The sequence below is a fragment of the Tachyglossus aculeatus genome, chromosome 4 (genome assembly GCF_015852505.1).
Source record: "Tachyglossus aculeatus isolate mTacAcu1 chromosome 4, mTacAcu1.pri, whole genome shotgun sequence".
In the NCBI taxonomy this organism is placed as follows: Eukaryota; Metazoa; Chordata; class Mammalia; order Monotremata; family Tachyglossidae; genus Tachyglossus; species Tachyglossus aculeatus.
Genome location: NC_052069.1, coordinates 105,372,673 through 105,385,247, shown reverse-complemented (window position 1 = coordinate 105,385,247; position 12,575 = coordinate 105,372,673). Strand labels below are relative to the sequence as shown.

The 12,575-nt window shown below is 42.5% G+C and overlaps 1 protein-coding gene and 1 non-coding gene across 2 annotated transcripts in view; one reads left to right on the top strand and one right to left on the bottom strand.

Moving 5' to 3' along the window:
* The window catches only part of STOM (stomatin), a 34,736-nt gene that overhangs the window by 15,736 nt on the left and 6,425 nt on the right, over positions 1 to 12,575 (bottom strand). The gene's annotated exons all lie outside the window — the stretch shown is intronic.
* LOC119927430 lies at positions 11,828 to 11,965 on the top strand. The gene has a single exon (XR_005450433.1). It is a non-coding gene; the product is annotated as a small nucleolar RNA SNORA7 (small nucleolar RNA).

Below are 12,575 nucleotides of genomic sequence, written 5' to 3'. Positions count from 1 at the left end.
TCGGAATTTCCTGGATGAGACAGACTCTAAAATCCAAGATGATTGGTATTTCTTCTTAAGAACTTTTAAGTGCTTTCAGGGGGAACAATCCTTCACCTACCTTTCGTACAACTCACTAAACGGAAAGGAAATGAGATTATTTCCACACCTCTCTGCAAAGCCCTTACAAACCATCGACCCAACCCAATCCTAATTACAGATATGATTCGAGAAGCAATCTGACCTAGTGGATAGAGCACAGGCCTGAGAGTCACAAGGCCTTGGGTTCTAATCTCAGTTCTGCCATTAGTCTGCTGTATGTCCTTGGGCAAGTCACTTACTTCTCTGTGCCTCAGCTACTTCATCTGTGAAATGGGGATTAAGACTGTGAGCCCCATGTAGGCCAGGGACTGTGTTCAACCTGATCATCTTGTATCTATCCTAGCATTTAGCACAGTGCATAGTATATAGTAAGTGCTTACAAATACCATTAAAAAATAAAAAAATAAATGTACCTTAGACCTGACACTCCTGAATTAAAAGTGCTAAAATGCAGACTTTTCATGGTTCATTTTTTCCCCTTAGGTCCTGTTCTTCCTGCTTGCACCACACTTTTGAGCTCACAATTTCTCTTTGCACTTTTTTTTAATAGTTTTACCTACCTTATTACTTGAGCACTTCTTCTTATTAGTAAATAATTTTATGACTACCTCCCCAACTAGACTGTAAACTTCTTGAGGATAGGGAGTGTTTTTTTTTTTTTCTATTATACTCTCCTGAGCATTTAGTATGGTACTCTGCACACAGTAGGTACTCAAAAGGTACTTCTTACTGCAGACTCTCAAAGAGGAATCCCAAAGAGGATACAGTTACTTAACAGTTGAATTCTGGCTACCCTGAAAGCCAGGGCCATTCATGATCTATTTTAGATTCAGTGTTTTGTTGTGAACATTCAAACAGTTCAGCAGCAAGACAAAACAACTAACTGGTTATTCTGGGAAAGTTATGGATGAAGTTCCACATATTTCACAAATCAAATGTCTAGAGAGTAATGATCATAAAAATTGCCAGTTTTGGTAGAGCTATGTGTAGCCCATTCACACACAAACATCACCCTCACCATTCTTCTGGGAGGGGCTGAGGTACGGCAGATGCATGGAGAAAAAATAGCACATGCACAAAAGTTCCCGTGCACTTCAAATCAATCAATCACTGGTATTTATTGAGCACTTAGGTGCAAAGCATTGCACTAAGCACTTGGGAGAGGATAATTCAACAGAGTTGGTAGACAGGTTCACTGTCTACAAGGCTCTTACAGTCTAGCGGGGGAGACAGATATAAAGAAATAAAGAAATAAAGCTGTAACTATAAATCCCTGCAGCTCTCAGGGCCAACTACCTTTACATCTCCCTATTCCTCAGATGAGGCTGGACTCAATTAGTCCTGGCCAGAGGCTCTTACTCCCGGGATTTGGGCTCATGTTCCTACAGTTCCTATGCTTTTCAGAGACAAAGCTCCAACAGCTCTGGTGAGGCAGTTACTCCAACATCTTCTAATCTGGAGCCCTGCCTGGACCAAAACCCTGGAGTCCAGCTCTCAGCAACCAAGATCATGAGGCTCCTGGGCTGGGCCCAATCTGGGGTTTGGGCAGCCCTGTCTGGATGATGCAAGATAGATGTAAGCACCTTAAGGGCAGGGATCATCATACTCTTCCAAGCGCTTAGGACACTGCTTTGCACAGAGTAACTGCTCAATAAACACTATTGACTGGTTGATGGTGTCTTCCTCTCTAGACTGCAAGTTCACTATGGGCAGGGAACATATCTACGAACTCTGTACTGTAATGTATTCTCTTACTACGTTGCTCCAGCGAATACCACTGAAAATGATGTCTGGAATGTACACATGGGAGTACATCTGGGCTCTGATGCATTTTTAAATTACCAGGCATACCTAGATTTAGAGTGCAAATGACTTAATGGCAGGAGTCATGCCTTTTACCCTAATGGAGAAGCAGTGTGGCCTAGTGGAAAGTGCACAGCCCTGGGAGGCAGGGGACCCGGGTTCTAATCCTGGCTCTGTCACTTACTAGTTGTATGACCTTGGTAAGTCACTTCACTTCTCTGGGCCTCAGTTTCCTCATCGTTAAAATTGGGGATTCTCCCTCCCATTTAGACTGTGAGTTCTATGTGGGATAGGAATGTGTATCCGATCTGATTATCCTGTACCTACTTTGAGTATTTTGAATACAGTGCTTGGCATATATTAAGCACTTAACATGTACCACGATTGATGATGATAATAATAATTATAATGATTATCTATTGTATTTTCTCAAGCACTTCATACAGTAGATTCTCAAAAAAATAAAACTGGTGAGAGGTTTTGTTCAGAACAACTGCACAATAGCATCCTAGACACTCTTTGCCAGCGGTCACAGTTCTCCTTGTCTGGGTCTGCAGGGGGTACAAAGAGGACCAACATTAGAAGGGAGGTACTCTGGGCCTCTTGCTCTGGCCTGGTCCAAGCCCAGTCATCCTTCTCCTTTTTGGCTGGGGTCTGACATGGGCCCTAACATATCATCAAATGGCAAGTAAGAGTGGAAACCCAACTTTCCCTACTGAAATTACATTACAGTCATTTCCTTGAACTGTTCGCTCCCTATTCAAAACTTCTATTTTCAAAAGCAGGCTTAGGGGAAGGAGTTAGGTAACTTTTCAGGACACTAGTTAAGCAACTGCAGTAACTGTCTTCTTGGGAAACCTAGCTGTTTGGTGATATGATAGAAGCACATACCTAAAGATTAAGTGCACAACAACCCTGGATGGAAAATACCATACTTTGGCATTCTCTTTTTGCAGGTGAGATTCCCAGGAACTCCAAAAGAGATAGCGAGTATCTGAAGAAAACAACTCCCTGGCAATAAACGTTCACTCCACCAGGCTGGGTGCTGAGGGCTGGGTTTCCCCCCAAAACTAATTTTGTTGACCTCCACGATAAGAATACACTGACCTAAACCCCCAAACTGCTCTTTTCTGTATTTTACCTTCAGTGCTCTGTGATACTAACCTTGCAATTCCTCTTCTGAGAAAGAACAAAATCCAAATCCAAATTTATCAGGGATTATGGTCTTGGAGTGCAATGATGCTGGGGGAATGGGAAAAGGGGTGCTGTTCTCATGGACAGGAGGCCCATTAGAGCAATACCTCGTGAGCAATACCTTCCACTGTTAGGGCTCAGCCAAGCATGTGGCCACCTCTGTAAAGCAGGGGCAGTGATATTGGGGGGATATTAGCACTCACCAGCACCCCTGACCTGATGCAGTTGACCCGAACCTGATCATTTTATCAGGGTCAGCAGTGGGTCACACATATCCCCCTCCTGAAAGGGAACCAGGCACTGGGCACTAGATGTAAACTCCTGCAGGGCAGGGATCATATCTACCAGCTCTATTGTACTGTAATAATAATGTTGGTATTTGTTAAGTGCTTACTATGTGCCAAGCACTGTTCTAAGCACTGGGAGAGATACAGGGTAATCAGGTTGTCCCATGGGGGGCTCACAGTCTTCATCCCCATTTTACAGATGAGGCAACTGAGGCCCAGAGAAGTTAAGTGACTTGCCCATAGTCACCCAGCTGGCAAGTGGTGGAGCCAGGATTAGAACCCACGACCTCTGACTCCCAAGCCCATGCTCTTTCCACTGAGACACACTACTGAACTCTTCAAAGTGTTTAGTATAGCACTCTGCACACAGTAAGTGCTCATTAAATAGCACTGATTGATTGATTGATAACTGAACCCGAGACACCAGTTAGCATAGCCCTTGAGGGCAGAGGGATGTTAAAAAAATAAACATAAAGATGGAAAAATGTGTTTGAAGGTCAAGATGGAAACCAGAACTATTGAATAAAGATCTGAAGCCTTGTCCCTCCCTTATCCACCTCCTGAGAACCTAAGAATGCAGTGTGTCTCACTGTAATCCTAATCATCATCATCAACAACTTTTATTGAGTGACAACTAAGTGCAGAACACTGTCCTGTGTGCCCGGGGAACATACAACACAGCTGTCTCCACTGGAAACTAAATGATCTTAATTAGCTCCCTGTCACCATGTAAAGGATTATTTACAATTCTGGCACCAGGAGAAAAAGAGCTATTTGTCAAATGAATTGGGGAAGGAAGAAAAGAGAAATGATCAAGAGTCGATGATTTCTATTCAGGGACTTTTGAACTCGATACTACTAGTAACCAAACCAGGGATGAAATGTTCACTTTTTTATGGGAACCATTTGAATAATTGATGAGTCCAGGGTATTGTAAATCCCTGTCATTACCACTATCATTAATTAATACGACTGACTATCCACTGGGTTATAACTCTCACAGATGAAAGAACAGGTCTTTAATTACATTCTGTCCAGTTTCCTCACTGGGAAAGTATGGAACCATATGGTTTCACAGTTCCTGAAAGCACAATACAGTTGCTGAGTTTTCACAGGGCAAAACAAACCTTTCAGTCAATGGATGCCTACTGAGTGTAAAATCCTGTAGTAAGCCATGGTTTAATGGATAGAGCACAGGCCTGGGAGCCAGAAGGACCTGGGTTCTAATTCTGACTCTGCCACTTGTCTGCTGTGTGACTTTGTACAAGTCACTTCACTTCTCTGTACCTCAGTTACCTTATCTGTAAAATGGGGGTTAAGACTGTGAGCCCCATGTGGGCTATGTCCAACCCGATTTGCTTGTATCTACCCCAGAGCTTAGTACAGTGCCTAGCTCATAGTAAGTGTTAAATACCACAATTATTATAAGCCCTTGAATAATGTCTCAGAAACAGGACTCATAATCCCTGTTTGGCAAGGCGCTTACAATCTGTTAAGGGAGGCAGACAGACAAAATTATTTACAACTAGAAGAAGCAGGAAGACAAACACGGATATAATGGGTAGTATTACAGCGGTCAGGTTGAATAGCTAAATGAATAATCGAATACACATGTAAAGGCATATATGTACACTGATTTAAAGGGTACGAATAAAAGACACATACTAATGGAACGAAGGTTTGGGGATTTAATCAGGGAAAGCTTCCTGGAGGTGGGATTTTTTTCTATAACTGATGAGGGAGGGCTAGGAGAGTTGCTGAGCTGAAGACAGAGTTTAAGTATAGCAGGTCAGAGTGAATTTGAAGTGCAGAAGTTGGATTGGCACCTGGATTTCCCCCAGCTGTATTAGGGTAGAAGCAGATGAAGGGAGCTGTGGGGGTGATGGAGAGCTGAGGGTTGGTGGTACAGGAGCAGTGGAGGGACAAGGGAGCAACAGATTTGAGTTTGGTGGGGAAAGCAAAGCTGAAAAGGTTCACTTTACTATTAAACAGCATCAAATTCTTGCACCAACCAACTACACGGATAGAGTTGAGAGGGAAATGGATGGTTCTGGAGGCATATATAGAAGTCTCCGCTCCCATGATGCCAGAATATAATAATAATAACGTTGGTATTTTTTAAGCACTTACTATGTGCCAAGCACTGTTCTAAGCACTGGGGTAGATACAAGGTAATCAGGTTGTCCCACGTGGGGCTCACAGTCTTCACCCCCATTTTACAAATGGGGGAACTGAGGCAAAGAGAAGTTAAGTGACTTGCCCAAGGTCACACAGCTGACAAGTGGCAGAGCCAGGATTAGAACCCATGACCTTCCGACTCCCAAGCCCGGGCTCTAGCCACTAGGCCACGCTGCTTTCCACGTTTTGGGCCTTTTCAGTGGTCACCTCTGTGCCCATGCCCTCTGCAGCTGCCCTGAAGTAGGGGTTAGGGAGGAGAGTGGATCAGTACACTCCCCAGAATCCAGAAATAGTTGTTAAAGCACTTACTATATGCCAAACACTGTTCTAAGTGCTGGGATAGATACAAGGTAATCGGGTTGGACACGGTCCTTGTCCCACATAGGGTTCACAATCTTAATCCCTATTTTACAGATGAGGGAACTGAGGCACAGAAAAGTTAAGTGACTTGACCAAGGTCACACAGCGGACATGTGGCAGAGTCAGGATTAGAACCCTTGTCATCTGATTTCCAGGCCCGTGCTCTTTCCGTTAGTCCATGCTGCTTCTACTGGGGGTGGGATAAAGGGAGCAGTGCCAAGCCCCCAGCACCCACAGCCGGCAACTGTCAATCAGTCTGACTCCTGAGGCAAACATGAGACTCACTTGAGGTCACACACTCCTCGAACAAAATCACTCTGCCTGAACAACCACAAAGTGGATGGCTGCCGATCGAGTGGCAACAGAAACTGCTGTCACAAATACTCCATTTCTGCTTTGAAAATGAGGCTGGAAATGCTACTGTTAAAACATGTGTGGCTCCAAGATTGGGGGGGCAATTTGATGCTTGCTTTGCCCCACTCCGACAAGACCAGAAGCTAAGTGCCCGGTATATCCATGACAATCTATCCACTCCTCCCAGGGGAAAGTACAAACCTTTGTAGTTATATAATAGCTAACAGTTTGATTCATAGTCACATGCATCATCACATATGGGAGATAGAGTAGACTAATCAAGGAAATGTTTTGCCCCTAATCTACTATGGCCTGGGACTCTGATGTTAGTATTAATCTCATAATTCATAATAAACAGCAGTTCTTTGGGGTGAATAGTATGGGGAGGGTTTGACAGAGACATGAACCAACTGGTCACAACAGGAAACTTAACTGAGTGAGGAATTTTGTTGCCTAATGGATAGCGCACGTGGCAGTGAGTCATGAGTCCCGTGTTCTAATGAGTTCAGGTTTGCCACTTCCCAGCTGAATGACCTGGGGCCAATTATTTAACTTTTCTAAGCCACAGTTTCATCATCTGTAAAATGGGGATTTTACAGATCTCTCTCCCCAATAGACTGTGAGCAACCATGCTGGGGACTGTGCCTTATTAGATTGTATTGTATCTATCCCAGTACCTAATACAGTGCTTGGCACATAGTAAACCCTTAACAAATATTATTATTATATATTTTGGGACATCAAGACATCAAACTAAAGGTCTGGTTCCTGAGTCCACCAGACATCAAGACATCAAACTAAAGGTATGGTTCCTGAGTCCATTCCATACATACATATATATGAATGTAAATATATACATATAAAATAAAAAATCATTAAAAAAATACAGATTCTTTTCAGATTCTTAGCCCTGGCAAGTAGTTAATTTCTGAATAAGGAAAACTTTAAACATAAAAATAATAAAAAAATTATGTTCTTTGTTTCTAGCACCAAATTCTCCAGGCTCCCATTCACTTCGTCCTTCACCTATTCAAAGCAAGATATTAATATTAGATCTGGTGAGAACTTGCTTAAATGAAAGCCTGCTGAAAGATGAGGACAAACTAAAAGAGACAGATGCAATTCTATGAAATAAAGAGATTGTGCTTTCCAACCCAAATATCCCCAGCAAGACAAAAATGTAAAATCCAAATCCTGGAAAGTACAGATGAGTTTTAGTATGGTAATGATAATAATAGTGATACTTATCCTGCATTTACTTATTGTCAAGCACTGTGCTAAGCTCTGGGATAGATATAAGATAATAAGATCAGAATCAGTCCTTGTCACTGATGAGACTTGCTATCTAAGAACAAGAGAGGACAGGCATTTCATCCCTACAGATAAGAAAACGCAGGCAGAAAGCCTGAGTTCCACCTGCCTAAGGTTGCCCAGCAGGTGGAAGAGCTGGGATGAGAATTACAGTCTTCTGTCTCCTAACTCACAGTCTTTTCAGTAGACCACACTGCCTCAAATATTCAGTGCCTTGCCATTTTATTTTTACGAATGAAATAAGACTCTAAGATTCAGGAAAAAAAAAGTTTTGCCTTCCTTGTAGCAGTCTGAAATATGGCCGGTTGAGTACCATTCAACACGTACTTTGCTCATATGCCAATTTGTTTCACCTACCAAGAACAGCTAATGAACAATATTGGTCTCACTATAAATCTAGGAAGACCCTTAAAAATGATCCCAAATATTTTTTCATTGGTGTTTACCCATTACAGAAATTTTATCCAGATGATTAGAGAGTTTAAGAATGCTACTGCTGGAGCTGACCGTATTATATTCTCAGGGTCGGGGCAGATTAAAAGATGCTTGAAAAAACTTACAATGGCTAATGTGCTCATTAAGCCCAAATGGACCATTTCCAAACATGCAGAGCAGCTAAAAGTTCCTTCTTTAGGCTTATTTGGAGCATTTTGTCTGGAAGTCTTCATAAAGGTCGATAAAACTTCACTAAGCCTAATTCACGGTAGTTTTGAGAGGAAGCATTGTTCCTACCTATCCTACTCATGGGAAACTGTGGCATGGGGAAGGTAACTACTCTAAGGTTACCCTGAACTGTGAAAGGAATCCAGGGGTCCTACTTCCTAAAACATCTGCTAAGATTTTTCAGCAACTAGAGAGCTAGGACCTAGTTCACAGCCATGAGGGTCCCAAAATCTCTTGAACAGCCCTCCTTGGGATAGGCAAAGTGGCATGGCATAGTGGATAGAGAATGGGCCTGGGAGAAAGAAGGTGATAGGGTCTATCTAATCCCGGGTCCTCCACATGTCTACTGTGTGACTTTTGTGTTTGACATAAAGTTATTAAGAAAATATGCTTTATTTTCCTTCATAACAATTTATGAAGAGGATCCCATTTTAATCTTACCCACTTGATTTTGAGGCTTACAAAATAGAATCGTAACATTTGATCAGTTTTGAGAACTTTTTCTATGATCTGAAATGAAGAACAGTCAGTAATTGGCTTGCTGGAACATGCAGGTGATCAACCCTCTTAACCAGCGTGGATTTAAGGCGATAGACTTCTGATAAGTATTATGTGATTCTCTTCACCCACCTTCTCTGAATCTTCTGCTTTAGTCTGTGACTAAACAGGTAGAAATGGCTAGCGTACCAAGTCTTAAGACCCGGAAAACAGTCCTTATTGCTTACCCCAACCCTCTTTTGTGATCAATTATTTCTAACAAACTAAAAGGCTGAACTGCTTCAGGTGGTGCCCCATAGCAACATCATTTTAATTTCTTTTTCTAGCTGGTTGATAAACTGTGCATTTCCATATCTTATCAAATTTATAAGTAACCCCAGGAGCATATGTAGCCACTGACATGATACTGTTAAAGGAGGTCTAGATGCTAACAATCAGGCATGTTTACTAAGATTAATTATTGAAGAAGTTATGCGGACTCCAACAATATGATCAGCTAGGAACAACCCTGAGTTAGTGCAATAAACAAATCAGTCCCATGTTTCTCCTTATTCTCAGTTCTACATATCCCCTTAGGGATTCATTTTGTTGACATGGTTTTAGATTATAATTAAGCTCATTGCTAAACGGTATGTCTTTGCAAGCCACTACATTATTTCATTATAAAGATGATGCCAGGGTGGACAGAATGAGTGGACTGTCAGCAGATAACACCGCAGGTGGAACTCAGCTTCACCATAGTTACAGGTCCCTGACTAGGTGTGACCCAACTAAGACAGTGCAGTCTGGGGCAGATCACACACTTAGTGAGGACATAATTATGATTTTCCTCCACCGTCCCACAAAAACAGCCAACATTCCCTGACCTCAAGATCCTAATGAAAACCAGACTCCTCTCTGCCTTAAATTTTGTTAGGTTGAAAATGTTGACCATAGGCTGGCTGTGAAACCAAAGTCTCAACAACTCGCTTCTTGCCACTTGCTTTTAGGTTTCAAAGAGTTGTAATCTTAGAATGTGTATGCAAAAAGCACAGGATTATAGATCAAATTTCCTGCTTCAACCTCTGCTGAGTGGGACCATTAACAAGAACCAAACCAGCAACAGTCACTGTCATTGCTCACTGTCAATGATTTGTTAAGTTCTACATGGCTAGTTCCAGGACAAATATGATAGTAATAGATTGGAGAAATGGAAATTTGAAGATGGGTGAATGAGAAAGTGGTAAAACCTCACCCTGGCCTGGACAGTCTGTGACTATGTACAAACCTCTAATAGTTGCCGGTTCCTGTCCACATCAAACAGAAACCTCTGACCACCACCACCGGCATGAAGGCATTCAAAACAGCTCTCTCACGCTTAATGATCCACTCCTTTTTCCCATTACACCCCAATTTGCACTCTTTGTTCCTTTGAAGCTAACCTACTCACTGTGTCTCATTCTCATCTATCCCACTGCCAAACTCTTGCTCGAGCCTTCCTTTCCTCCCTGAATCTCCCACCCCCTTCACATCTGAGAGACCATTGCTTTCCCCATTTTCAAATTCCTTCTTAAATCATACAACCAGGTGACCTTTCACAGTTGATTTCTAATCTTCCCACCTTGTATACCCGAACTGCTACTGCAGCACTTCTGTGCCACCTAAGTATTTGGGTGCTTACTTTCCTCCCTCAGCCTACCACTTACATACATGTCTTTAACTACTACTTCTGCTTATCTGGAATTTACTTCAGTGCCTGTCTTCCAGTTTGATTGAAAACTCTTTAAGGGCAGAATCATGTCTATTAATTCTACTGAACCCTCCCTAGCACTTCATATAGTGCTCTGTACAAAGTAGGTGTTCAATAAATTCAATTGACAGATGTAATGAAAAGGAGTCGAGAAGTGGTGGAGCTGGCTTCTTGCCATCTACTCCTTCTGAAGTGACCCTGGATCAAAGAAAATATTTACTCTTCATAAGCTCTCCAAAATTAAAACCCAAAACGATCAACTTCATAATAATAATAATATTTGTTACATGCTTACAATGTGCCAGGCACTGTACTAAGTGCTGGGATAAATAGAAGCAAATTGGGTTGGACATAGTCTTTTGTCCCACATGGGGCTCACAGTATCAAACTGCATTTTACAGATGAGGTAACTGAGGCACAGTGAAGTGAAATGATTTGCTCAAGGTCACACAGCAGACAAGTGGTGGAGCTGGGATTAGAACCCATGACATTCTAACTCCCAGACTCATGCTGTATCCCCTATGCAATGCTGCTTCATAAAACTTAAAATACAATGCTTCCCCCAAAGCTCTGGGGTGTCCACGGCTTAGCTATTTCTGACCACAGCATATCTAGGGGGGGCCTCCTCATCACCTGCCAAAGTAGCCTCTTCTAAATACCGCTTTCCATCATCTATCTCAATCTGCAACAGAACCAGCAGCTACCTTGGAAGACTCCCCATTTTAGGCGGTTCCACAGGGCAGGCAAATCATACGGGGCCAGCAGAGATGGGGGTGTGGGCAGGGAAATGAGGAAGTGTGGCTTTCTGTGGAGGAGGATGATAGGAAACGTATCTTGATGGTGAACCCTCTGCTAGATGGGGTAAAAGGTCTCTAGAAAGTTCAGGGAAACCAAATGAAGACAAATGACCCATTAGAAGGCAGGGGAGGCCTTCACAGGGATCACAGACCTGGAACATTTTTTCTTGAGGTCACTGGTACTTGTATTCTCTGGCTACAAAGGGAGAAGGGTACCTCAAGGAACCAAGCAATAGAGAGAAGCAGTGTGGGCTAGTGGAAGGAACACAGGCTGGAGGGTCAGAGGATCTGTGTTCTAATTCTGCCTCTGCAAGTCACAACTTCCCTGTGCCTCAGTTTCCTCTCTGTAAAATGGGGGATTCACTACATGTTCTCCCTCTTACTTTGTGAGTTCCATGTGGGACTGGGACTGTGTCCAACTAGATAGACTTCCATCTACCCCTGGACTTAGAACAGTAGGGGTAGATAACTTAAGAAATACCATTACCACTATACTAAGTACTTGAAAGTACTAAGTACTGCACATAGTAAGCGCTCAATAAATACGATTGATTGATTGATTGATTGAAAGTCCCCTTTCAGGGTCACATCCGGAGAGTTTCCAGTACTCTACTGGTCTTGGCTTTGGGAGGGAAAGTGAAGCAGAGGCATACACATTCCATTCCTACCTTGGCCGGTGCCTAGTGAGTGGAAGGCAATCTGCTACAAGTCAAAACTCACCTGTGCTGGGCAGCAGCAGCATGGGATAGAGTCGAGGGCAGAGACTCAAGTTTATTGCCTGGAAGGAGGCAATGGTAAACCACTTCCATATTTTTTTTTTTTACCAAGAAAACTCTATGGATACACTACTAGAACGACTGCAAATGGAGAGTAGGGCGTTCTGGGACAGATGTGTCCATGGTGTCGCTATGGGTCGGAAATGACAACAGCATAGACAAAACACTTGAAAGAGTAAACAGTCCAAAACCCTCCTCTCAAGAAGCTTGCAATCTAACTGCAGACACAAAATAATTTGCTGAAATACCCTGCTTCCCAAGGAATTGACAGGGAGGATGGAGAATAACCATTGACACATTATAATACATGCTTAAATAGTAGAATTCATTAAATGTTACATCAAATACATAAAATGTACAAAAGTGCTATAGGTGGCTGTAGGTACATAAGTGCTGAAGTGATCATCTGGAGGCTATGCCCTGGGGAGAAGAAAAAATAAGAAGAGAGAAAGCTTCCTGGATTTCAGGAGTGCTTCGAACATGGAAAGAGCCGTAGTCTGTCAGTTTTTCAATCATTCATTCATTCAATCATATTTATTCAGTG